This window comes from Ovis canadensis, chromosome 9 (assembly GCF_042477335.2).
Source record: "Ovis canadensis isolate MfBH-ARS-UI-01 breed Bighorn chromosome 9, ARS-UI_OviCan_v2, whole genome shotgun sequence".
NCBI lineage: Eukaryota > Metazoa > Chordata > Mammalia > Artiodactyla > Bovidae > Ovis > Ovis canadensis.
Window position 1 is genome coordinate 10960297 of NC_091253.1, and position 27141 is coordinate 10987437.

Consider the following 27141-nt stretch of genomic DNA (forward strand, 5'->3'; position numbering starts at 1 on the left):
AACAGCTGTCTCCACCAGAGCACAGCAGGAGGCAACAGACCCAGGAAGCTGGTCTTTCAGTGAAGAAGGCTGATTTGCTAATCCTCATGGCTGTGGTCCAAGGGGTAGGCTTCTAACTATTCACACATCTGGGGCTGACTGTAATCCTTTTCAGAGACCTCGGAAGGTGGGTAATATCTTCACCCTCTCCCTCTGCTGGGCCCCAGGGTAGTGTCTCCTGGTGGGGAGCTGTATATGTGACTGGGGCCCGGGTTTTTAACCTGTGGTGCCCCAGTTTTGTGGCTGGCTCTGGTGGCTGGTCGGCGGGGGGACTTGCATTCCTGGGCCCCATAGGACTCTCCTTCAGAGAAATGTTTCTCAAGAGACTCCCACCCCCAGGGCACCCACCTCCCCAGGCCAAGTCTTTCTGGGAAGGAGGCCTCTCTGCCATCCTGGAACTTCAGGTTTGGCCCATATATCTAGTGGTGACAGAGTGGATCTCAGGAACACAGGCTCTGGATGCTGCCTTGATGCCCTCCCTCTCTCTTGCTCCAGACTGCTGGTGTTTATCAGAAAAGAGCTTATATATTCCTCTGGGGCCCCAAGTTTTTGCAACTGCCACCAGGGTCACCTCTATATTTCCTGGCTTGGGTGGCCAGTGGGACTTACACTAACGGTCCTACAGGACTGCATTTATTTTAAATACATACTTAAAAAAAAGTTGTTGCCTGCCTGAGGCTCTGTCTTCCAATCAGCCTGAATGAAGTGCTGAGATCCTTTCATTAGGGATACTATCAGGTCTTGGGTTAAGTTTAAGGGATTAAGGGTTAGTTGCTCAGTCATGCCTGACTCTTTGCGACCCCATGGACTGCAGCCCACCAGGCTTCTCTGTCCATGGGATTCTCCACTCAAGAATGCTGGAGTGGGCTGCCATTTCCTTCTCCAGGGGATCTTCCTGACCCAGGGATTGAACTTAGATTCTTTACCAACAGAGCTACAAGGGAAGCTATCACGTCTTGGCACACCCTCAACTACTATGAACCATTGACAATGTAATAGGCTCTTGGAAAATCACAAAGATGTGAGAGAAAAGAAAGAGCTGAGGCAGGATTGAGTGACAAGGTTCATCTCCTATATGAGGCCACTCCTTCAAGGCTGGAAGAGGTTGGTGTTTCAACTACTATAGAAGCCAAGACAGAGTCAAGTACAATGAAGAAACAGAGGAATATTTTCCAAATGAAAGAATAATATAAAACCTTAGGAGAATACTTTAATGAAAGTGATGTCATTTACCTAAAAAAGAGTTCAAAGTAATGGTCATAAAGATGCTTACCAACCTGGGGAGAAGAATGAATCAGGTCAGTTAGTTCAGTTGCTCAGTCGTGTCTGACTCTTTGTGACCCCATGAATCACAGCACGCCAGGCCTCCCTGTCCATCACCAACTCCTGGAGTTCACTCAGACTCACCTCCATCGAGTCAGTGATGCCATCCAGCCATCTCATCTTCTGTTGTCCCCTTCTCCTCCTGCCCCCAATCCCTCCCAGCATCAAAGTCTTTTCCAATGAGTCAACTCTTCTCATGAGGTGGCCAAAGTACTGGAGTTTCAGCTTTAGCATCATTCCTTCCAAAGAAATCCCAGGGCTGATCTCCTTTAGAATGGACTGGTTGGATCTCCTTGCAGTCCAAGGGACCCTCAAGAGTCTTCTCCAACACCACAGTTCAAAAGCATTAATTCTTTGGTGCTCAGCCTTCTTCACAGTTCAACTCTCACATCCATACATGACTACTGGAAAAACCATAGCCTTGACTAGACGGACCTTAGTTGGCAAAGTAATGTCTCTGCTTTTGAATATGCTATCTAGGTTGGTCATAACTTTTCTTCCAAGGAGAAAGCATCTTTTAATTTCATGGCTACATAACCATCTGCAGTGATTTTGGAGCCTAAAAAAAATAGTCTGACACTGTTTCCACTGTTTCCCCATCTATGTCCCATGAAGTGATGGGACTGGATGCCATGATCTTCATTTTCTGAATGTTGAGCTTTAAACCAACTTTTTCACTCTCCTCTTTTACTTTCATCAAGTGGCTTTTTAGCTCCTCTTCACTTTCTGCCATAAGGGTGTCATCTGCATATCTGAGGTTATTAATATTTCTCCCAGCAATCTTGATTTCAGAAGAATGCATGAACTTCAATAAAGAGATGGAAAACATAAGAAAGCACCAAATGGAAGCCACAGAGCTTAACAATGCACTAATTGAACTGTAAACTACACCAGAAAGACTTAAGAGCAGACTAGATGAAGGCATGAAATTAAAAGACACTTGCTCTTTGGGAGAAAAGTTATGACTAACCTAGACAGCATATTAACAAGCAGAGACATTACTTTGCCAACAAAGGTCCATCTAGTCAAAGCTATGGTTTTTACAGTAGTCATATATGGATGCGAGAGTTGGACTGTAAAGAAAGCTGAGCACCGAAGAATTGATGCTTTTGAACTGTGATGTTGGAGAAGACTCTTGAGAGTCCCTAGGACTGCAAGGAGATCCAACCAGTCCATTCTAAAGGAAATCAGTCCTGACTATTCATTGGAAGGACTGATGCTGAAGCTGAAACTCCAATACTTTGGCTACCTGAGGCAAAGAACTGACCCATTTGAAAAGACCCTGATGCTGGGAAAGATTGAAGGCAGGAGATGAAGGAGTCGACAGAGGATAAGATGGTTGGATGACATCATGGACTCAATGGACATGAGTTTGAGTAAACTCCGGGAGTTGGCAATAGACAGGGAGGCCTGGTGTGCTGCAGTCCATGATGTCGCAAAGAGTTGGACATGAGTGAGCAACTGAACTGAGCTGAACTGAAATGAGATGAAGCAGAAGAAAGCATAAATCAATAGAAGACAAGATAATGTAACTCATCTAATTGGGGCAGTACAAAGAATGAAAAAAAAAAAGTGAAAATGGCTTAAGAGACTACCGTGACAATGTCAAACAGATATTCATATCATAGGGCCCCCAGAAGAATAGATGGAGAAAGGAAAATAAATTTTATTTGAGGAAATAATGCTAAAATCCTCCTTAACTTGGGGGTAGGAAACAGACATTTAGATCCAGGAAACCTAGAGAGTTCCAAATAAGATGAACCCAAAGAGATCCATATACCAAGATACGTTATAATCCAAAAATTAAAAAGTTAAAGATGAGAAAATATTAAAATGAACAAAAGAAAAACTACTTGTTATGTATGAGGGAACCCTCATGACTATCAGCAGGTTTTCAGCAGAAACTTTGCAGCCCCATACAGAGTGGCATGACATATTCAACACATATATATGGAATTTAGAAAGATGGTAATGATAACCCTGTATGTGAGACAGCAAAAGAGACACAGATGTATAGAATAGTCTTTTGGACTCTGTGGGAGAGGGTGAGAGTGGGATGATTTGGGAGAATGGCATTGAAACATGTATAATATCATATGTGAAACAAATCACCAGTCCAGGTTCGATGCAGGATACAAGATGCTTGGGGCTGGTGCACTGGGATGACCCAGAGGGATTGTATGGGGAGGGAGGTGGGAGGGGGGTTCAGGATGGGGAACACGTGTACACACGTGGTGGATTCATGTTGATATATGGCAAAACCAATACAATATTATTAAGTAATTAGACTCTAATTAAAATAAATTTATATTAAAAAATAAAATAAATAAATAAAATAAAATTTTTTTAAAAAGTGCTGAGAGAAAATAAAACCTTCCAACCAAGAATACTCTATCCAGCAAAGTTATCATCCAGAATTGGATGAGAGAGAGTTTTGTAGACAAGCAAAAGCTAAAGGAATTCATTACCACCAAATTAGCCTTACAAGAAATAATAAAGGGACTTCTTTTAGCCGAAAGACAAGGGTGCTATTTAGTAATAAGAAAACACTGGAAAAGTAAATGTATAGTAATAAAACACTGGAGTAATCACTTATAAAGCTAGTATGAATGTTCATAGACAAATTAATAAAAATAACTAGGAGTAAAGTAATTAGTTAAGGAATGCTGCTGCTGCTGCTGCTGCTAAGTTGCTTCAGTCATGTTGACTCTGTGTGACCCCATAGATGGCAGCCCACCAGGCTCCCCAGTCTCTGGGATTCTCCAGGCAAGAACACTGGAGTGGGTTGCCATTTCCTTCTCCAATGCATGAAAGGAAAAGTGAAAGGGAAGTTGCTCAGTCATGTCCGACTCTTAGCGACCCCATGGACTGCAGCCCACCAGGCTCCTCTGTCCATGGGGTTTTCCAGGCAAGAGTACTGGAGTGGATTGCCATTGCCTTCTCCAAGTTAAGGAATACATGAGACAAAAAGGTGTGAATAAAATGTTGATCTGTAGAGTAATAAATTCATAAATGTAGTACAATCCTAGATAAAAATTTAATTAATGAGAACAATAAAGTATGCAATGTTAATGAAAGGTACAGGCTATGGTTAAGTTGGCATTCACACTATTCGCATCATGATTTCTAAATATTTTCTTCTCTCTTTTTTTTTTTTTCGCCATACCACAAGGCATGTGGAAAGCGTAGTTCCCTGACCAGGGATCAAACTCACAGCCTCTGCAGTGAAGCCCTGAATCTTAACCATTGGATCACCAGGGAAGTCCCATTTTATTTTCTAATAGGGACAAATTAGCCAGATTTTCATCCCTTCCTCCCAACTTATCATCCATTTTATCTAGATGAAATGATTATATATTTTGAGACACTGGATTTATTTGCAATGCCTACTGTCTTAGTCCCATTGTCACCTATTTGGCTTAAAATTCTTTGTAGAAATCTCTAAGCTCTCCAGAGTCAGATGAGGCCACATGAAACAAACAAACCATAAAATAAGAGATCACTTGCTTCTTTGATTTGTAGTATACACAAAAGTTTTTCAAAGTGAGATATAAACAAGTTGTATTTCCTAAAAAAAATTTAAACTTGTTATAGTTGACATATCTGAGGATCTCGGTGGAACTTAGTCCAGGGACATTTGCCACATATTAAAACTACAGAATTCTGAGTTATAAACATTTTAGCATTTCCACATGGCTAATAAAGAACCACAAAGTACTACTGAAACTGCTATAAAATTTCCTGCTGTGAGACCAAAGTTTGTAGAACTTTGTAGCTAGTTTGTAGAACTCAATTCCTTGTGTCAATGTTTTCTGAGGCTCAGGTTTTTTTTTTTTTTTTAATTAATGAAATCTCTGAGTCCTGACTGTCTTAACACTTACCAAGTGGCTATGGTCTTGGAAACTTGTTGCATCACATCATTTGACCCTAAATATTTTCAATTAAAACATTTCAATAAAATATTTTCCTTAAAATGCTATACAGAAGAGATTTTGAACTTTCACAGTTAGAAATATACTCCCCCCCCCACAAAGAATTAAAAGCATGATTCTAAGGAACATTAGGGCTGTTGGCACCTCTTATATATTTCTCATTGTCTTTTAACATAGTTTGGGGCTTAGGAAACCAGAAGTAATAATTTTAGTTGAAAATATGTGATTTCCAGAAACCAGAATACAGTGTAAAAAGAGAAAGAAGAGAAAGGAAGAAGTGCCTCAGAAGACACTGTGGACAGATGCTTCTCATAAACAATGTGAGCAGATTGGTTTTTAATAGACAGTGTAGCTTTTCATGAGCTGGTAATTTCTTGCAGCAGTAATATTAATTAATCTTTTTCTATGCAGTGCTGGGTCCCAAACCAACACAACTCTGTGGGCAGAGCAGTTTATCATCTTCCCCAGCAGTTAGAGAAATGAATGAAGGTGGATCCCTGAAGGCAAAAGAGAGAGCCCGCCGACACGCCATCTCTGCTCTTACCAGTCTCTTTTCTGAAGGGGACACTGTAGGACTGCGCCGGCTCAGCCACGTGGCTGAGACGCAGCTTCTTTTCGCTTTCTGCCATTTCTCTTGCCTTTCCATGTTTGTTTCTGCCAGGAGAGATGGAGTAATCTTTACCCACCATCCACAGAATCACACATCTAAGCATGGAAGTGTCAAATCTTTTGTGGACTTCTGACTACAGTTCAGGGCTTCCCTAGTTCCAGTAGTCATGTATGGATGTGAGAGTTGGACTGTAAAGAAGGCTGAGCGCCAAAGAATTGATGCTTTTGAACTGTGGTGTTGGAAAAGACTCTTGAGAGTCTCTTGGACTACAAGGAGATCCAAACAGTCCATTCTGAAGGAGATTAACCCTGGGATTTCTTTGGAAGGAATGATGCTAAAGCTGAAACTCCAGTACTTGGACCCCACATGCAAAGAGTTGACTCATTGGAAAAGAGTCTGATGCTGGGAAGGATTGGGGGCAGGAGGAGAAGGGGACGACAGAGGATGAGATGGCTGGATGGCATCACTGACTCAATGGATGCGAGTCTGAGTGAACTCTGGGATTTGGTGATGGACAGACAGGGAGGCCTGGCGTGCTGTGATTCATGGGGTCGCAAAGAGTCAGACATGACTGAGCGACTGAACTGAAGTGAACTAGTAGCTCAGATGGTAAAGCATCTGCCTGCAGTGCAGGAGACCTGGGTTCGATCCCTGGGTCAGGAAGATCCCTTGGAGAAGGAAATGGTAACCCACTACAGTCTTCTTGCCTGGGGAATTCCATTGAAGAGGAGCCTGGCGGGCTGTAGTCCATGGGGTCACAAGAGTCGGACAAGACTGAGAGACTAACACACACACACACACACACACACACACACACAGAGTACATTTCATATGAAATACAAAGCCTCCGTCTCAGCTCACAAGGCTCTGTGCTATAGACGGCTGTTCCCTGCAGCACTACCTTGTCTCAGTCTGCAAGGCTCCAGCTGAAACCTTTCCCCTGGGTTCCCTGAACTACTGAGCAAGCTCCTCCCTCCCACAAGCTATTCTCTACCCCAAATCCTCCTCCCTCCCCGCCTGGATGATACCACCTTCAAATTTCAATAAAGCCACCTGGCTTTTTCTTCCTTCTGTGGTTCCGTTTCCTTTAAAGCTTATATCATGAGTTCTAATTGCATGTGTACATTTGGGTATTTGTTTTTCGTTTGTTTCTTTTATAATCCTAGTGTCATATAAACTCCATGAGGCCACGCACCTAGGCTGTTTTGGCTGGAACATGCCAGAAGAGCCACTGGCACACAGTAGGCACTCCGTTAAAGAATGGTTGGATGCATAAGGACATGGTTATTTGTAGATCTAGTCTCTTTTAAAAAATTAATTAATTTATTTGACTGCTTTGGGTCTTCGTCATGGCATGTGGGATCTGTTTTCCTGGCCAGGGATTGAACCTGGGCCCCCTGCATTGGTAGCATGGAGTCTTAGGCACTGGGCTACCAGGGAATTCCCTTGTAGATCTATTCTGATGATGTTGGTCTCTTAGGAATATATTTGGCTGGCCAGGAAGATCGTTTGGTTGGGAGAATGGCATTGAAACATGTATACTATCATGTAAGAAACGAATAGCCAGTCTATGTTTGATGCAGGATACAGGATGCTTGGGGCTGGTGCATGGGGATGATCCAGAGAGATGATATGGGGTAGGAGGTGGGAGGGGGGTTCATGTTTGGGAACTCATGTACACCTGTGGTGGATTCATGTCAATGTATGGCAAAACCAATACAGTATTGTAAAGTAAGATAAAGTAAAAATGAAAAGTAAAAAATAATAAAAGACACATTTCATTTTCACCAAGAATTATTTTGAGACAACATATTCACCATTTTGTTCCAATACCTTCTGCCATTTTTCAGGTGACTTCATAATTACATTTTCCCTCAAATTTTTTATCTTTTTTGAGCAAAGAGCTATTCCAGGTATCCTTTATAGTCTTCCAGGGAATACATTTTTTTTGTCCATTAAGAGAATTTTGTGAAGATCAAAATAAATGGAAATCCATAGGTATAATGTTTGGAGAATACAGTGGATGAATCCAAACTTCCCAGCTAAGCTGTAACAGTTTTTTTGCTGGTCATCAAAGAAACATGTGGTCTTGAGTTATCCTGATGGAAGATTATATATTTTCTGTTGACTAATTGTGTACACTTTTCATTGAGTCTGCTTTCAGTTGGTCTAACTGGGAGCAGTACCTGTTGGAATTAATTCTTTGGCTTTCCAGAAGGAGCTCATAATAGAGTACTCCCTTCCAATTCTACCATATACACAACATCGCTTTCTTTGGATGAAGACCAGGCTTCGATGTGGTTGGTGATGGTTCACTTCGCTTGTCTCATGATCTCTTCTGTTCCACATTACTGTACAGTATCCACTTTTCATTGTTCATCACAATTTGCTTTAAAAATAGAATGTTTTCATTGTGTTTAAGTGAGAAATTGCATGCGGAAATACGGTCAAGGAGGTTTTTTCACTTAACTTATGTGGAACCCAAACATCAAAGTAATTAACATAACCAAATTGGTGCAAATGATTTTCAGCACTTGATTTGGATATTCTGAGTATGTTGGCTACCTCCCTTGTGGTATAATGTTGTTTCTTCTCAATATCTTGATTTGATCTCTATCAACTTCAACTGGCCTATCAGACTGGAGTATCATCCAGAGAGAAATTTCCAGCATGAAGCTTCCAAAACCACTTGTGACACATTCAGTCAGTCACAGCACCTTCTCCATACACCGCACAAAGCTTTTTGTGTTTCAGTTGCATTTTTACCTTTCTTGAAATAATAAAGCATAATGTGACAAAAATGTTGCTTTTTTCTTCCACCTTCAGTTCTCAAATGGCTACACAATAATTCACCAATTTTGATAAGGGTTTTTTTTTTTTTAATGCACACTGAAATGACAGCTGTCACAATACAATCTAGTGGCTCAGATGGTAAAGAATCGGCCTGCAGTGCAAGAGACCTGGGATCAATCCCTGGGTTTGGAAGTTCACCTGGAGAAAGGAATAGCCACCCACTCTAGTATTCACACATGGAGAATTCCATGGACAGAGAAGCCTGGTGGGCTATAGTCCATGGGGTCGCAAAGAGTTAGACATGACTGAGTGATTAAAACACACACACACACACACACACACACACACACACACAGGCTGCTAGAATCACAGAAAGAGATGAAAGAAATCCAGCCCCCGCCCCCTCCGCCAATGTACTACAAGGACTGTATACCCCTTAGCCTGTCATTCATTTTTATGCATGATCATCCACTCTTCATCAAACCCAGCAGAACAGCACACAGGTCTGTTTTTCTCTCTTTTTTTTTTTTTTTGAGTCTTCATTTCCATATGAAGGGTCTCAGGTCCTGAGAAATTTATATTAAAGCAATTTATGTGCTTCCCCCCCCCCCGTTAATCTTTGTTAGTTTATTTTTCAGACCTAGTCAGGGACTCTAGGAAGGTGGTGAAAACTTTTCCCTCCCCTCCAGGACGCCCCCTCCCCACCGGTAGTCACTTTATCTCATTTTGAAGAGCTTACTAAGCAGTTTTGACCTTTATATAATTACTGACTCCATAGTAACACGACATTAATTTCAGCTCAGAAACAATTGCTAATTACGCTTTATGGTTTCAAAAAACCTGTCATGAATTCATATCTCAGGTACATGGGAAGTTGTTTAAAAAGAAAAGAAAAGAAAATGCTAGTAAGTCTCAGATAAGCAAGTTATAATTAGAAGATGAACTACAAGAAAAAGACAAAGATGAACTTCAGTATAAATAGTCAGTATAAACAGTATAAATATTTCCCCAATGAGTGTTTTTGATATTACCTATGAAGTATTAAAAACTGTTCTAATTTAGTAAACTGTGATTGAATTATATTAGTACATTTTTCCAAACTCATCCTGACCTGAAAAGGAAACCTCTGTGTTCAAAATCGAACCCACAGACAAAAACTGTGTTTCTAGGTCTCTTTTATTTGAAGATCATGTAAGGAAGTAGAGTAGCATATACTAGGTAACTAAAGCACAAGTAGGGAGTGTGCTCTAGTCTACTAAGTAACCCACCAGAAATGATGGCCTTCACTGTATGCTTAGAGTCCTTAGGAGGCTTATACATACAATAAGACCACCAGTATGGAGTCAGTCATAATACAGAACTGGGGCTGGGTCCTCTGATACTGTCTGAGTGAACTATTAAACCATTGCCATTGTCTAGTAAGCTGTCAATGGAGGGATTTTTCTGGCATTTTTTTTCCCTGCAAACTGCCCCCAACCCCAGACCCTTTCGGAGGGACATACTTTGAAAGTATCAACAGTTTCCAGCTGAAGGATCCATGTGTCTTAAAATTTTCTTTACATCCTTAACTGACAAAGTTACTACCCATATTATGGTCACAAAACCAATTTAGGTTCAGTGATTCAGTGAGTTTTGAATTCTTGATTCCCAGTTTTGATTTGCTCCACTTGGAGACTGACTGTCAGGATGTTCAATTCAAGGTTCCCTAGGATGAAAGATTAGCTAACAGATTTTGAGTATTTAGTAATAAGTACTTACTAAGATTCCCTGGTGGCTCAGATGGTAAAGTGTCTGCCTGCAATGCAGGAGACCCAGGTTCGATCCCTGGGTTGGGAAGATCCCCTGGAGAAGGCAAAGGCAATGCACTCCAGTACCCTTGCCTGGAAAATCCCATGCACAGGGGAGCCTGGTAGGCTACAGTTCATGGGGTCGCAACAGACATGACTGAGCAACGTCACTCACCTCACTTCACTTACTAAGCATTATATTTATTAAGAATTTAATGTGGTTTATTTAGCTCATGCAGTTCTTGGTACAGCCTAGAGTAAGAGAGTCTCTTATGTTTCTGTCTCTGCAGATGCACAAATGGAAGCACACAGAGATTCTCACGTTCCAGCAAGATCCTAAGTTCAGTAACAAGCAGAGCTGAGACTTCACCCACAGTTCCCGGCCCCACCGTCCTGCTCTTTGCCAGTCACTGACCACCTGGGGCTCCAGAAATGCCCCGGACTTCTGTTTCTTGCTGGTCTCCCACTTGTCCCCAAACATAATGTGCTGTCCACCCCAACCCCATGGGCTTTCTAAACGTGCCATGCATGAATCTTTGTTCTCACATTTGACCACTGGTTACAGGAAATGGTTGACCCAAATATTCACGTGTAGCCAAACCACTATGCTTTAAAAAAAGAAAACATACTACACATAAATATAAAAAGTACTGGCTAAGATTTAGTAAGAAAAATATTTCTAAAAGACAGACTGGAATCGGGTGAAGAATTGGGACCATTAACAGTGTTCTGAGCAAAAATGTAGAAGGTAGAAAAGGCAAAGGACATCGGGCTTTTTCTTCACTGAAATGAGCTTCAGGGAATTAAAGCTTATGATTTCTGGATTCTGAAGTAACATCCGAGGTGCAGGGAAGTCTTTAAGAAGTAGCTTTCTCTGCCCCATTAGCAGCAGAACGAATTGGGAAGTGTAAATGACCCACACAGGTCACAGCTGGTCTGACGGGTGGAGTCCCGCTCCTGTCACACTTGAGGGGTCAGATTTCCATTAAAAAATATATATATATATATATATATATATACATATATTTATTTATTTATTTTTAGTTGAAGGATAATTGCTTTACAGTACTGTAGTGGTTTCAGCCATATATTCACACGAAACAGCCATATATTCCCTCCCTCTTGAAATTCCCTCCTACCTCCCACCTCCTCCCAGCTATCTGTGTTATCCAGAGCCCAGGTTTGAGTTCCCTGAGTCATACAGCACATTCTCACTGGCTATCTGTTTTACACATGGTGGAGTATACGTGGTGGTCCATGCTGCTCTCTCAATTTGTCCCTCCCTCCCCTCCCCCCGTGTGCACAAGTCTGTTCTCTGTGTCTGGGTCTCCATTGCTGCCCTGCAAATAGGTTCATCAGTACCATCTTTCTAGATTCCAAGCATGCTTCAGTTGTATCTGACTGTTTGTGCCCCCACGGGTATAGCCTTCCAGGCTCCTCTGTCCATGGGATTCTCCAGGCAAGAATATTGGAGCAGGTTGCTGTGCCCTCCTGCAGGGGATCTTTCTGAACCAGGGATCGAACTCTCATCTCTTATATCTACCCGCATTGGCAGGAGAGTTGTTTAGCACTAGGGCCACCTGGGAAGGCCCTATATTCCATATATCTGTGTTACTATATGATATTTGTTTTTCTCTTTCTGACTTACTTCACTCTCCATAATAGGCTCTAGGTTCATCCATCTCATTAGCACTGACTCAAATTGTTCCTTTTTATGGCTGAGTAATACTCCCTTGTGTATATGTACCACAGCTTCCTTATCCAGTCATCTGTTGATGGACATCTAGGTTACTTCCATGTCCAGCTATTGAGAATTGTGCTGCAATGAACACTGGGATACATGTGTCTTTTTCAATTATGGTTTTCTCAAGGTATATGCCCAGTAGTGGGTCTGTTGGGTCATATGGTAGTTTTACTTTTAGTTTTTAAAGGAATCTCCACACTGTCTTCCATAGTGGCTGTATCAATTTACATTCCTACTGACAGTGCAAGAGGGTTCCCATTTCTCCACATCCTCTTCAGCATTTATTGTTTGTAGATTTTTGGATGATGGCCATTCTGACTGGTGTGAGGTCATCGGTCTGACCACCTCCTATATTAATGGAAATAAAAATCAAAAATAAACAAATGGGGCCTAATAAAACTTAAAAGCTTTTGCACAGCAAATGAAACTATAAACAAGGTGAAAAAAGCAATCCTCAGAATGGGAGAAAACAATAGCAAATGAAACTTTTTCTAAAATATACAAGTGGCTCATTCAACTCAATACCAGAAAAACAAACAGCCCAAGCTGTGGTACATATACACAATGGAGTATTACTCAGCCGTTAAAAAGAATTCATTTGAATCAGTTCTGATGAGATGGATGAAACTGGAGCCGATTATACAGAGTGAAGTAAGCCAGAAAGAAAAACACCAATACAGTATACTAACACACATATATGGAATTTAGAAAGATGGCAATGACGACCCTGTATGCAAGACAGGGAAAGAGACACAGATGTGTATAACGGACTTTTGGACTCAGAGGGAGAGGGAGAGGGTGGGATGATTTGGGAGAATGGCATTCTAACATGTATACTATCATGTAAGAATCGAATCGCCAGTCTATGTCTGACACAGGATACAGCATGCTTGGGGCTGGTGCATGGGGATGACCTAGAGAGATGTTATGGGGAGGGAGGTGAGAGGGGGGTTCATGTTTGGGAACGCATGTAAGAATTAAAGATTTTAAAATTAAAAAAAAAAAAGTGGGCAAAAGACCCACACAGACATTTCTCCAAGGACACACAGATGGTTAACAAACATGTGAAAAGATGCTCAACATTGTTTATTGCTGCTGCTGCTGCTAAGTCGCTTCAGTTGTGTCCGACTCTGTGCGACCCCACAGACGGCAGCCCACCAGACTCCCCCGTCCCTGGGACTCTCCAGGCAAGAACACTGGAGTGGGTTGCCATTTCCTTCTCCACTGAATGAAAGTGAAAAGTGAAAGTGAAGTCTCTCAGTCGTGTCTGACTCCTAGCCACCCCATGGACTGCAGCCTACTAGGCTCCCCCGTCCCTGGGACTCTCCAGGTAAGAACACTGGAGTGGGTTGCCATTTCCTTCTCCAAGTGCAAATCAAAATTACAAGGAGATAGCACCTCACACGTTCCTTTGATTAATTAGTGGATGAGGGGGACCCTGGTGCTGACACAGGCACACAAGAGGGTGAGGAGGTGGACATCGAGGGCCTCAGGGAGCAGTTAGGATAGGATTCTGGGGACCTGTGCCTCCCCCTGGCCACACACTGACAGCTGGAAATGGCCAGTGAACTCACATGGAGCATGCCCGTGCTGGACAACAAAGCTCAGGCACAGACCACACAATGGGTCTGCCACTACCAGCAGGCCTTTTTGATACCAGTCCTTTCTCTGAAAAACAAACCCACCTAGGACAGTTTGTCAAAATCTGGGCATCTAACTGAAGTAATTAATAAGCTTTCACTTTCTGACTTTTTTTTTTTCCCCCCCAGAGAAGATGCTCAACAGAGTAACTAAAAGATGGAGCCAGACACCTGGGTGGGATTCTTGATTCTGTCATTTGTTAGCTGCTCAGTTTGGGGGACTTCTCTGGCTCCTTGTTCCCTCACCTGTAAAATGGATGAAATAATGATGTCTACCTCACAGGCTTGCCATGAAAATTAAATGAGTAAATGACTGAAAAGCATTTGGAAAAGCACCTGACATACATGAGTTATGAGCACAACTACTCAACATATGCTCGTTGTTGTTATGATGACAATTTATGTCAGTATTGTTGGAAACTAGGCATAGCAGTGGGTAGAAATAGCTACGTTGTGGGGTTCCTGTCTCACCAATAACCTTGGCCCTTACAGCCTGCAGAAGGGGCAGGTCCCAGAGACCATATAAATATTCTGTGCCTGCCTTTTTCCCCTTGGTTGCAGAATCACTAGCCCAGAGGCAAACACCTGATCCAGGGCCAACTAGTCCTTCAGTTGACCATGGATACTCAAGTCATTTGGGGAAATGTTTTATAGAATCAGGGCCAACATCAGGCCAATGCCATGTGATTTTCAGTACTCTGTGTTAACTTGAACTTGTTGACACGGGTTTTATTTTTCCTGTAACCTATTTTACAAAGTCACAAATAATATACCCGCCTGCGTGTGTGCTAAGTCGTGTCTGACTCTTTATCATGTAAAACTCTTAGTGACCCCATGGACTATAGTTTGCCAAGCTCCTCTGTCCATGGACGTCTCCAGGCAGTAATGCTGGAGTGGGTTACCATGCCCTTCTCCAGGGGATCTTCCTGACCCAGGGATTGAACCTAAGTCTCCTGTATTGGCAAGCAGGTTCTTTGCTACTAGCACCACCTGGGAAGCCCAAGTAATGCACCTAGGGACCCACTGAATAGATAGGACCCCCGAATTTTCCCTGGAGGCTATTTGTCCCAGGTATCATCATGTACTTATCCCCGCCCCCCGCACTGTCTTCATTGGTTTGGTTGGGTGCTCTAGGGGAAGGAGCTGTAAGCGCCCAGTTTCTCTGGCAACTCTGATTGGGAACTTGGCAGATGGCATTTTTCTCCATTGCTCTGACTCCCTCCCCCTCACCCTGTTCTCAAAGATTTGGAAGGAACAGAACTCACCTCTCCCCATAAAAGAACTCTCTCTCATGACTCTGAAACATATTCACAAAAATGGTTAATTTCTTGTTCAGAGATTTTTTTTTTTATTCCAGAGATCATTAAAATAATAACCACCTCAACGAGGTTCTGCCAGTTAAAGACCATCCAAAGCATCTTTCAAGGATACACAGCTTTACAAAATACCTACAGATGCTGGTGGAAAACAGTAGTACCATCCTTAACTAGATTCGGCTTGGGTTTAAACAGAGTCAAGCAGGACTGAGAGATTTTAGGCTGCTACTGTGCTCTAGGAATCCTTAAGAAACAGAGAACCCAATGTGGAAAGCTGAACCTAGATCCATGGTTCTCAGTCAAAGACAATTTTGTCTGTCTACCTCCTCCACCCTCCCTGGGACATCTGACAGTGTCTGGGGACAGTTTTGATTGTCACAACTTGGGGAGTGGAGGGGTCACTACCGAATTGGTGGACAAAGTCTGCTCAACATCCTACAAAGCACAGGGCAGGCACCTACAACAAACAATGGCTGCCCCAAATGTCAGTAGTGCTGAGAAAGAGAAATCCTGGTCTAGATTAGAGTAACTTGACCTGTCAATATCAGCAGTGACTTGAGGAGGTTGTTCTGGGCTTCCCTGGTGGCTCAGATGGTAAAGAATCCACCTGCAATGTGGAAGACCTGGGTTTGATCCATGGGTCAGGAAGATCCCCTGGAGAAGGAAATGGCAACCCGCTCCAGTACTCTTGCTTGGAAAATCCTATGGGTGGAGCATCCCGGTAGGCTACAGTCCATGGGGTCGCAAAGAGTCAGACACGACTGAACGACTTCACTTGGGGCAGTAGGGTGGGAGGTAGAGGTGGGAGCAGGCTCCCTTCCACAGCTTTCTTTCCCAGGGCACAATACCTTGTGAAAAGCTCTAAAATCTTCTAGAAACTGTGCCATAATAAATTTCCTGAACGTCTCCAATGTCTCTAGTGCAAGGGGATGCTTTTTTTCCCCCAAATCTCTCAGTCCTATTATAGTTATTCTTTCAAAACTGAGCCCCCTCAGGACACTCCCCTGTCACCTCCTCTGGACCATGTCTCCCTGAAACCCTGGCATGTCATGGAGTGGTGGCCCTCTGAGATGCCTGGAAAAGGCATCTTCACCAGGGCCAGTATAACCACTGCTCATCCCTCCCTCTGCAGAGAGGCAGTTGGCTTTCTCTGGCTAACCACTGGGGCCAGTCAGCTGTATACAGAAAAGTGATGTTCCCAAGGATCAGGCGGCTCTTGAGAGATATTAAGCATTTGACATTTCCCCCATTTTCTTCCAGCTTAAATGAAATAAAGCAGGACCATACTTACAATCTGCTCCTTAATATGTGTTATGGTCAATTTTTTTTTTTGGTAAATAAAAGCAAACTGATTCAATCAAATCTTGCAGAAAACTGTAGTTGTGTAGGAAAACTCTTCTGATTTACGGAAGGGTGAGGTACTAGAAATACCAGATTGTATGGCACTGAGGTAAAGAACCCGCCTGCTGATGCAGGAGATAGAAGAGATTTGGGTTCAATCCCTGGGCCAGGAAGACTGCCTGGAGGAGGAAATGACAATGCACGCAAGTATTTCTGCTTGGAGAATCCCGTGGACAGAGGAGCCTGGTGGGCTACAGTCCATGGGGTCTCAAAGAATCAGATATGACAGAAGCTACTTAGCTCATGCACACAAGGTACTAAAGGGAAGCATCCATGTACATCACGGTGGAAATGACCACAGGAAAACGTTTTTCCTTTCAGACTGGGGAAGGCTGACAGCTAAGACCAAAGGCAGGAGAACTCAAGCGGGATGCAGGCTCGTTCATATCCCTGGGTTCTTAGGAGGTAGCGGGTCCACAGAGCTCTCCCAAGGAGGGCGAATGGTCCCTATACCATGGCCCTTGTGCATCTCCTACTTCCCTGTATCATCACGCAGGCCCTGTTGTGTGGTCGGTCCCTTCTGCCTCACTGACACCTCCCCTGAAAGTTCTAAGAGAGCATGTGCTAGCTAGCATCAGTTTCACCTTAAATATTTCCAGGCAAGCATGATATCTGGAAGTTACTGGGTTATGGCTGCATAATGCTCAGGGAAAAGCTTGAATTGTGTTTTCTTTGTATTAGGAATTAATACCCATCACTAATCCTGGATAAACAATAAAGTGGCTGGAAAGAAAACATAAAATGAGAAATCGCTGCCATAGAAACTGCCGACGATTGCGTTGTCACTGTTTTTTGGAGTTCTGTGAAAGAGCTCAGTTTTAATTATCTAACATTAAAAAAAATGAGTTTTCTTTTAAAAAAACTGACTCCATAGCTAAGTCTCAGTTCCCCAAGATTAGCTATCAGGGATAAAACCAAAGCCACTGAGTAACCAAAGTCTAGCGTGTGTGTGTGTGTTAGTCACTCAGTCGTGTCTGACTCTGCAACCCCATGGACTGTGGCCCGCCAGGCTTCTCTGTCCATGGGATTCTCCAGGCAAGAATACTGGCATGGATTGCCAATCCCTTCTCCAGGGATCTTCCCAACCCAGGGGTGGAACCCTGGTCTCCTGCATTGCAGGCAGGTTCTTTACCGTTTGGGCTAGTCTGGGGAGGAGGTCAATTAACGAATTTGTGTGTGGGCTTTGTTTGCACTTGAATTTCTGTGCAAATCCTGCCTTACCTCAGGACCTTGATCCTGCCTGTGATCTTTAGAAGTGTCTGCATGTCACAGACCTTACATTTCAAGTCAGATTCCTTTCTATGTGCTAATATTCCAGCAGGATCTTTTTATATAATTATACATGCTTAGATGGGAAAGCAGAAGTACAGTGAATGAATTTGTCACTTTTCTAATGATTAGAAGTTTTTTGACAGCAATTAAAATTTAGTCTGTGTTTCTGTGGTTATACGTGTGTACAGTTGAAGTACATCATCACACAGAAAAAAGGTCTGCTTTTCATCTTCTTTACCCTTTAATCTTCAAGCTCTTAGCAGAGACACATACATTTCTTATTTTAAAGAAATAATGTTTCATAAAATATGAACACTTAAGATTGTATCTGCTATTTTCAGGGAGATTCAAGGAATAGTTATTTTAGGGGAATTCAAGAAAATTGCTCAATATATATGGAAGCCACTTGATCAATTTTTCTGATTTTTTGCGGTCTTTTTTTAGACACGCAAAAAAAAATGTGGATTTTCTTATTTGGGAGCAAAGAACCAACGGTTATTTAATCTTTTTAATATAAATTTATTTATTTTAATTGGAGGTTAATTACTTTACAATATTGTATTGGTTGCTTGGGGCTGGTGCACTGAGATGACCCAGAGGGATGGTACGGGGAGGGAGGAGGGAGGAGGGTTCAGGATGGGGAACACGTGTATACCTGTGGCAGAATCTTTCTAAATTAAGAGGTAAAGCATCTTTGAAGCCAGACTGTATTATCATCAGCCAAACTCTACACCCCTCTTAATTAAAACAGACACCCCTGTAGCCTCACAGTTCTTCCTCCAGTCTAACCTAAATACATGTTACTGACACCTCTGGCTACTTCCTATTATGCCTCAGTAGTTAAATTAAAAAAAAAAGAAGAATAGATTTGCATTTTTGCTGCACTTTTTTTTTTATACTAAAATCAAAGTATTAAGTCATTCCTTTGGTATCTTGACTACATAACCCCAGCTCCTCAACCTCTTCTAAATTAACAGGTTCTATTTTCTGATTCTTGCATTATTCTAGTATCTTTCCTCTCCCAGCTTCTTGTGAAAAGGTAGAGCAGCAGAAAAGGCAATGTTCTCAACCAGCGAGTGGGGTGAACAAGCCAGGGACAGCTGGCCAGGCGGGATGATCCGGTCTGGATTCTGTGTGTTTCCTTTGACTAGGAGACCTGCTGAGTTGCAGTTTCCAGAGGCTCCACCCCGCTCTCTGCAGGTACTTAAATCCAGAGCTGCCCAGTCCCAGCTGGAGCCTGAGGGCAGGGGGTCAACTCAGGCTCTCCTGAGGCCACTGCTGCCCCTCCCCGCCAACCTGGCCTCATAAAACACTCTCCTCCACCAAGAAACTAAGATTCCTCAGCTCTTTTGTGCCTTCTTTTATCATTGCATTGGGAGTTCTCCTTTTTAAAACCCGCTTTCATTGTGCTTTATATTTGTTTTTGTATTTTCACATTTTTCAAATGGGGAAAAGAACCCCGTGGCCTGGCAAATGTGGCTGTGGGAATCTGGCCCTTCACACATGAGACCAAATCTCTATATGTACTTCCCCCCATCCGCACCAACAGGTGAGTTCACACAGGTGACCTGGTCCTGGAAGACAGCACCTCTGTGAGCCCTGACAGCCCCACCCCTGAAGTGTGTGTGTGCATGTGCGTGTTTGTGTGTGTCAGTTGCTCAGTCACGTCCAACTCTTTTTGATCCTAGACACTGTAGCCTGCTAGGCTCCTCTGTCCATGGGATTCTCCAGGCAAGAACACCAGAGTAAGTACCCATTCCCTTCTCCAGGGAATGTTCCCAACCCAGGGATCGAACTGGGGTCTCCTTCATTGCTGGCGGACCCTTTACAGTCTAGGCTACCAAGGAAGCCCCCCGAAGGGCCTACTTCAGGTAGTAAAACACATTTGCAGGGCAAAAATTATCCTGTTTCCCTTTCCCCATCAATGAAACAAGCTTATATATCCTTCCTAGTTTTTCTCTAGCACGTTTACTTTATTTTTTGCAGTTTTTATTTTATATTCCCTGATGGCCCAGTGGTAAAGAATCCTCCTGTCAGTGCAAGAGACTCAGGCTTTATTGCTGGTCTTGGAAGACCCCCTGGAGAGGGAAATGGCAATCCACTTCAGTACTCTTGCTTGGAGAATCCCATGGACAGAGGAGCCTAGTAGGCTATGGTCTACAGTGTCGCAAAGAGCTGGTAATAACTTAGCCACTGAACAACAACAAAGAGCTCATTAACAGGGCTGTGTTAGTTTCATGTGTACAGCAAGGAGATTCAGTTCTACATATATATTTATTGAACAGCATTCCCTCTTTGATACAGTCGATCCTTGTTGGTTATCTATTTTAAATACAGTGGTGTTCTAGTATGTTTATTATTCTATTTTATAAAGTTCATCCTTGGCCTAGCTTGGACTGAGTAAATAACCTCTCCAGATGCCGCCCGGACAGGTCAGTCTCTCTGCTCTAAACTGCTATATTCTAAGTCCTTGACCTTCAAGCACAAGTAAAAATTGAAAGTGTCGGTCGCTCAGTCATGTCCGACTCTTTGCACCCCCATGGACTGTAGACCACCAGGCTCCTCTGTCCATGGAATTCTTCAGGCAAGAACACTGGAGTGGGGATCCATTCCCTTCTCCAGGGGAGCTTCTTGATCCCCAGGTTTCCTGCATTGCAGGCAAATTCTTTACCATCAGAGCCATCAGGAAAGCCCCTTAAAGCACGAGGCCCCCTTCAAGTCCCTTCAAGTTTGAAGGCTCTATAGGAAAGTAGTTGTATTTTATGCAGCTGTGAGTTAAGAAAGCACAACACAAAATTACCCAAACTCTCTAGGGCTTCTGAATGAGATTTTCTAATCACAACAGCATCTGGGTATCCTTGGAAAATATCTGCAGACATTGATGAGATAACTAATGTTGGTTTTCCAGTAGCGTTGTTTAACAGTGGATGCACACAACCCTTGCACACACAACAGGGACCCCTGCTCCAGGGAATAATCAAGTTGAAACGTACTGTTCAACTCTCATGTTGATCCAATGCCGTTGATTCAAGTTCAGGTCCGAATTTCTGTAATTTTACTGCAGGGAATGCATTGAGAATTTTCCAAACTTGTCAGGCATCAATACCACCACTGATTAAGATCTAACTGGCATCTACTGGTAGGGAGAAAAAAGAAAGTGGAAAAACACACCTGGAATTTCCGAGTGCTGCTAATATCCCAAATATTTCCATTAGCGTTTTATCTAAATTAAATTAAGCTTGAAGTTTAGATCATGAATGAAGAATGAAGAACCATGCATCGTGTTCAGAAAAGTTAGACAACTGGTACACAGTTGCCCAACTGAAGGTTCCATGACTTGAATTTATATCTGAATTAGTGTAACCATCAAGCCTGAGCATTTTGCACCACATGAGGCTACAAACTTCTCTGATAAATTTAGCATAAAGAAAACACTTGTGGCCATTTCTGGGAAATCACAAACAGTTCTGAAACTAAGCAAGAGGGATCCTGGATTAACGAGGAGGAGGCAAGCTGTATTTTCAAGTGAAGTATCTATAAACTTAGTAAATAGATCTAATCCATTCATGGTCATTAGGAAAAAGTTATGCATTAATATACTCATCAATTCTTCTATGTGCATAGCTCTGTGTTGCCAACAACATGTAATTCCCTCCAGTCACTATTTTCAGTGATGATGAGTATTTTGGCTCCTATCCAAGCTTAATCTGTCAACATTTTAGGATGAGAATGCCATCGGTTGATAAAGATGCTCTGCAGCCACTCACCAGGTGCGCACCTGCTTACTCTCATGTTTGCGCTCCAGCCTCTTCCTCTCCTAGATGTCAATTATTAGAAATCTTACGTGTTTGGACCTTGCTGTGAATAAAGAAAGGAAAATGTGCCCTGGCAAACGGGGAAGAGTAAAATGCATGGGCAAGCCTTCCAAAGCACAGAAGCCATCAGCAAAACTGCCAGCTCAGAAGTAACACAACTTCAGTGGTTAGAGTGCAGCATCTCCAAGGAAAGCAAACTGCCAAAAGGATAATGCTTTTCTGTCTAACAAAATACAAGACCTCCTTTGCCCTGGATTCAGCCTGCAGCATGGATGTTCTTAGGTTCGCAGACTCGTATTGGAGACTTCATTCTAGGGCAGACTCTATGATGAGCCACATGCTGGCCCAGTGAACCCTTTCCTTACTTGGATTTCTGCAGCAGCAGGACTGGTCTCTCCACCACAATACACTCAGGACTCATCCATCCAACCCCTCTTATTGATTGGGCACTATGTTAGGCACTCGTCCGACTCACCACTCGCATGATGGACCCGTCCTTTCCCATCCTTCACATGAAAGCCAGAATGATTTTTCTCAGACCAAAATCGAGTCATGCCATTTTGCTGCTGTGAACTCATCTTGGGCTTCCCCTTGTCCTTGGGGTAAAGTTCAAAGCTTCTCAGTCAGTGTAGCTGGCAATGCTGTTCACACCTAAACTCGGCAGAGCTAGAGTCACAGGTGCAGGCCTTCCCTCCCCAGGCCAGTCCCACCCAGTCCTGCAAAGATCCGAGACAAGGTGTGTCTTCCATTTAGAGCTTCTTGTGAGGAGCAGTTGATGAGAAGTTGATTAGTCTCTACCTGCGTCAGTTCTGCTCATGCTGTAGGTACTAAGTCACATTTGCATTCAGCACTTGACATGTATTTTACTCATATTGATCAGTTTATCATGTAGGAAGCTGCCTGGGGACTCAGAACTTTCAAATTTAGAGTTCAATGGTATGTGAGTAAGAGGATAGGAGGTCTAGAGACAAGGTGAAGAAGCAGGCTTAGAATAGTACATAGGGAATAATGAGTTACCAGACTCAAACAGATAAAAAAAATCCTTTCCATTCTATAAGAATGATTATAAACAAAAAATTTAAATATTAAAATGTCTGCACAGTGTTCTTGCCTGAGAAATCCCAACAGAAGAGCCTGGAGGGCTAAAGTCCATGGGATTGCAAACAGTCAGACAGGACTTAGTAACTAAACAATAACAACAACATATTAATCAACTATTGAGGTGAAGAGTAATAGGTAGGAGAAAGCTTCACAGGTGATAGTAATAAAGTTTATTATTCCATATATAAACATTGATAGAACCAGAGATCAAATTGCCAGCTTCTGTTGGATTATAGAAAAAGCAAGAGAATTCCAGAAAAACATCTATTTCTGCTTTATTGATTACACCAAAGCATTTGACTGTGTGGATAACAACACACTGTGAAAAATTCTTCAAGAGATGGGAATACCAGATCACCTTACCTGCCTCCTGAGAAATCTGTATGTAGGTCAAGGAGCAACAGTTAGATCTGTACATGGAACAACAGACTGGTTCCAAATCGGGAAAGGAGTACATTAAGACTCTATATTGTCACCCTGCTTATATAATTTATATGCAGAGTACATCATGTGAAATGCTGGGCTGGATGAAGCACAAGCTGGAATCAAGATTTCCAGGAGAAATATCAATAGCCTTAGATACGCAGACAGCACCACCCTTATGGTAGCATGAGAAGTGGAATTAAAGAGTCTCTTAATGAAAGAGAGTGAAACAGGTGGCTTAAAACTCAGCATTCAGAAAACTAAGATCATGGCATCTGGTCCCATCACTTCGTGGCAAATAGATGGGGAAACAATGGAAACAGTGACAGACTTTATTTGTTGGGGCTCCAAAATTACTGCAGATGGTGACTGCAGCCATGGAATTAAAAGACGCTTGTTCCTTGGAAGAAAAGCTATGACCAGCTTAGACAGCATACTAAAAAGCAGAGACATTACTTTGATGACAAAGGTCCATGTTGTCACAGCTTTGGTTTTTCCAGTAGTCGTGTATGGATGTCAGAGTTGGAATAGAAAGAAAGCTGAGCACCAAAGAATTGATGCTTTGGAACTGTGGTGTTGGAGAAGACTCTTGAGAGTCCCTTGGACTGCAGGGAGATCAAACCATTCAATCCTAAAGGAGATCAGTCCTGAATGTTCATTGGAAGGACTGATGCTGAAGCTGAAACTTTAATACTTTGGCCACCTGATGTGAAGAACTGACTTCTTTGAAAAGACCGTGATGCTGGGAAAGATTGGAGGCAGGAAGAGAAGGGGCCGACAGAGGATGAGATGGCTGGATGGCATCATCGACTTGATGGACGTGAGTTTGGGTGAGCTCCGGGAGTTGGTGATGGACAGGGAGGCCTGGCGTGCTGCAGTCCATGGGGTCGCAGAGAGCTGGACATGACTGAGCGACTGGGGACTGACTGACATAATCTGTGTGTGTACTGGCAGATGGTTTCCTTTTCTATCTCTGTCATTGCTGAACAATAAGCGTAGACTTAACTTTAAAGGTTTTACTTCCCGAGTTGTAAGATGAGAAGGTAAAAGAGATGAACTTTAATCTCACATCCAACTCTGGATTCAACACTTTTATTGGCATTTTATTCGAAATGTGTAAGGAATAAAAACAATGATATCTAGTGCTTAGTGTCATAAGCGATCAGCAGATTAGCTTATGGTAAATACTATTCCTGCAATTCAGGTTTATTACCATTATGTAGCAGTGATGAGCCATATCATGCAATTCAAGTAAAAAAGTGATTTCTATCTGGTAAAGGGATTTACATATTTTCTTACAATTTATTATTAAAGATATGACTCTGCATCAAGAAAATTCAGCAGGGTTTAACACTAAAAGAATAATCTGGAATTGTGCTCACTGACGATCACCTTTTACTATAGCCACTGAATATAAGCTTGCCATCTGGAGTTCTGATGGGATGTCCTAGACCTCTGATCTTACCAAATGGAAACTGTCTGTGATGGTCAGTTCGGAACTGTTTACTTTCTGTATTAGCCACAGCAGGTCTATTTAGAAGAGCCCAGACATCCTTTTAGATATCTTTGCTTTACATAGTTTGTCTTCAATATTGAGGAAACTAAGAAATATCCAAGTAGGTGCACGGTGTCTTTCACACAGGAGTATTGTTGTCACCGCAGTCCTAAGGACCCTGCTCTGGACTAGTCACAATGCAGGCTGGTTGTCTATGCATCTAAGGTGACTTAGCCTCCATTCATGAAAACAGTCTGCTGTTGGCCAAATATCATCATTCTCACTTTGGAAAAATTTACATGTAGTGCTTTAATGTTCCATCAGATTGATCAAGGAAAAGCTTGGAAACTCTTACATACTATCCTCTGATTTGATCTTTTCTTTAATTTTGCTCTTTCTCTTCTGTTTTAGTTCTAAAACCTCATTCAGTATCACACCTCATTTCTCCTCTGTCTGCCCCAAAGACATTTTCTCTAGAGAACACAATCAGTTTTTGCTTGATATTTCTCACAATCATTAAATCTTATTATCTGTAACTTTCTTCCTTACATGTACATTTTTCTTTTGAGAGATTTAAAATCTGGCTATGCCTCAATAACTTAACCCTTTTTTGGAAACCTCCCCAGGAAATATTACAGCATTAATTTTAACACATGCAAGATTTAAAACATCATCAGGATGTGTAGGATTTTTCTACTTTATGTACCAATTTCATAAGAATATTAAATTATGTGTATATATATATTTTAATTGCAGGCAATGAGGAATATGTGTGAAATTAGATGTGTTTTTCTCAACTTACATAAAGAATGTTGAACAGGAGGGTAAAGTACAGGTGGTATATTCAAATTAGCCAATCTCTTTAACTTTAAAAAGGAAGATAGAAAGGTTTGTAAGAATTTCTTCACTCCCTGATTCTTGTCCAGGCTCTGAAATTAAGTAACCTTTAATATCATCGTATATCAACTTAACAGAGTCTTGGTTCTGCAACATGAATTTTTTCCTCCACTCCTTTGATCTCCTGTTGTTGAATAATTCACTACAGCTTGTTGCATTCAGTGCTACTCAAAACCCTCTTCAAGTTCCAAAAAGCTTTTCTTAATTTGAGAAAGTCCATATGCTTAGCTTCTGTTGATAAATGCTTTCTGGAGACATAGTCGAATGGAAATGGGTATGGAAAATCTGCTGTGGATAAATTATATTCTTTCACATATTTTTAAATGGCTAGGGGAAAATAAAGAATCCAAATTCTGGGTGATAGAAATGTTAAACAAATGCACATACTAGGTAAAGCACTTGTGGAAGAAAATGTCTTTGTCATCACATTTCTATTAAACATTACTGGCTCAGACAGGGCTATGTGGTCCTTTCATTTTCCAGTACAAGAAAATGCACGTATCTCTCCTGAATGAGGATGAGGAAGTACTATGACTCTGCCTCTAGGGGCCAAGGGATCCATAACATGGGAAGGTATGAAGGCTGTAAGGCACCACGATTAATGGCATTCAGGAGCTGCGGAATCAAGCTTAGCTTTGCCACTGGTGGCTTCATCTGCCTGATCCAGTCCCTGCTGGGGATTCTTCATCCTTACCCTCCTGCAGTAAGATGTCAGCCTGGCTCTCAGGCAGCTTTAGAACCAATCTGAGGGCGAACAATGCTCAGGATATGTGTTATTGAAAAGATTGCGTAGAAAGCAATTTAGGAGACTTGTCTAAAAATAATACTGTGACAATGTTCCCATATATTAAAATTTCAAAGGTCACGATAATTACTTGTCATGGTTCACTGTATGCACTAATCACTTAGGAAAAGAAAAGCCTCCTTCTCCACTGGTGTCACAATGTGGAGGTGCTTAGAAGTAACTACAGGGGAAAGACACCACTAAGCCTTTATTCTCTAACAACATGGGTTTCACGGACTATGTCTTCTAAGTGACCTCCTTCTAAAACTCACCTTTTATAAAAAATTTTTACTTGATTGCTTAGAACTCTGAACTATCTATTTTGTGCAAAAAGGTTTTAGTTCAGAACCTCTATTTCAAGTGAAATATAATAAACTGACTTGTCATAAACTGTTCTGAAAGTTCACATTTTTATCAAAATATAAAGTAGAAGAGGGTCTGCAGTGTCATTAGGGTATATAAACATGTCACAGAAGTAAAAGAGATAGTTGGGAATGAAACATACACAAAGGTCATTTTACTTACAATGAAGGAAATGTCACAGTTAGTGGGGAAGGGAAAGATTAATAAATTACAGGACGGTGGCTGTTTATGAGGCAAAAATAATGTTAAATCTCTGACTCACATAGTTCACCAACAAAAAGAAATTCAACAGATATTGGGGCTAGTTATAAATAACCCAAAACATTCTAAAAAATATAAATTGTTAATATAGAAAATCAATAGGAGGGTGCATGTGCAAAATAACACAGTAGAGTGCCATCATCAA

At 42.1% G+C, this 27141-nt stretch overlaps 1 protein-coding gene and 1 non-coding gene across 4 annotated transcripts in view; one reads left to right on the forward strand and one right to left on the reverse strand.

The window, feature by feature from the left end:
- Positions 1-27141, reverse strand: part of KCNQ5 (potassium voltage-gated channel subfamily Q member 5) — a 632727-nt gene that overhangs the window by 288912 nt on the left and 316674 nt on the right. The window lies entirely within an intron of this gene.
- On the forward strand, positions 10462-10533 carry TRNAC-GCA (transfer RNA cysteine (anticodon GCA)). Its single transcript has one exon. It is a non-coding gene; the product is annotated as a tRNA-Cys (tRNA).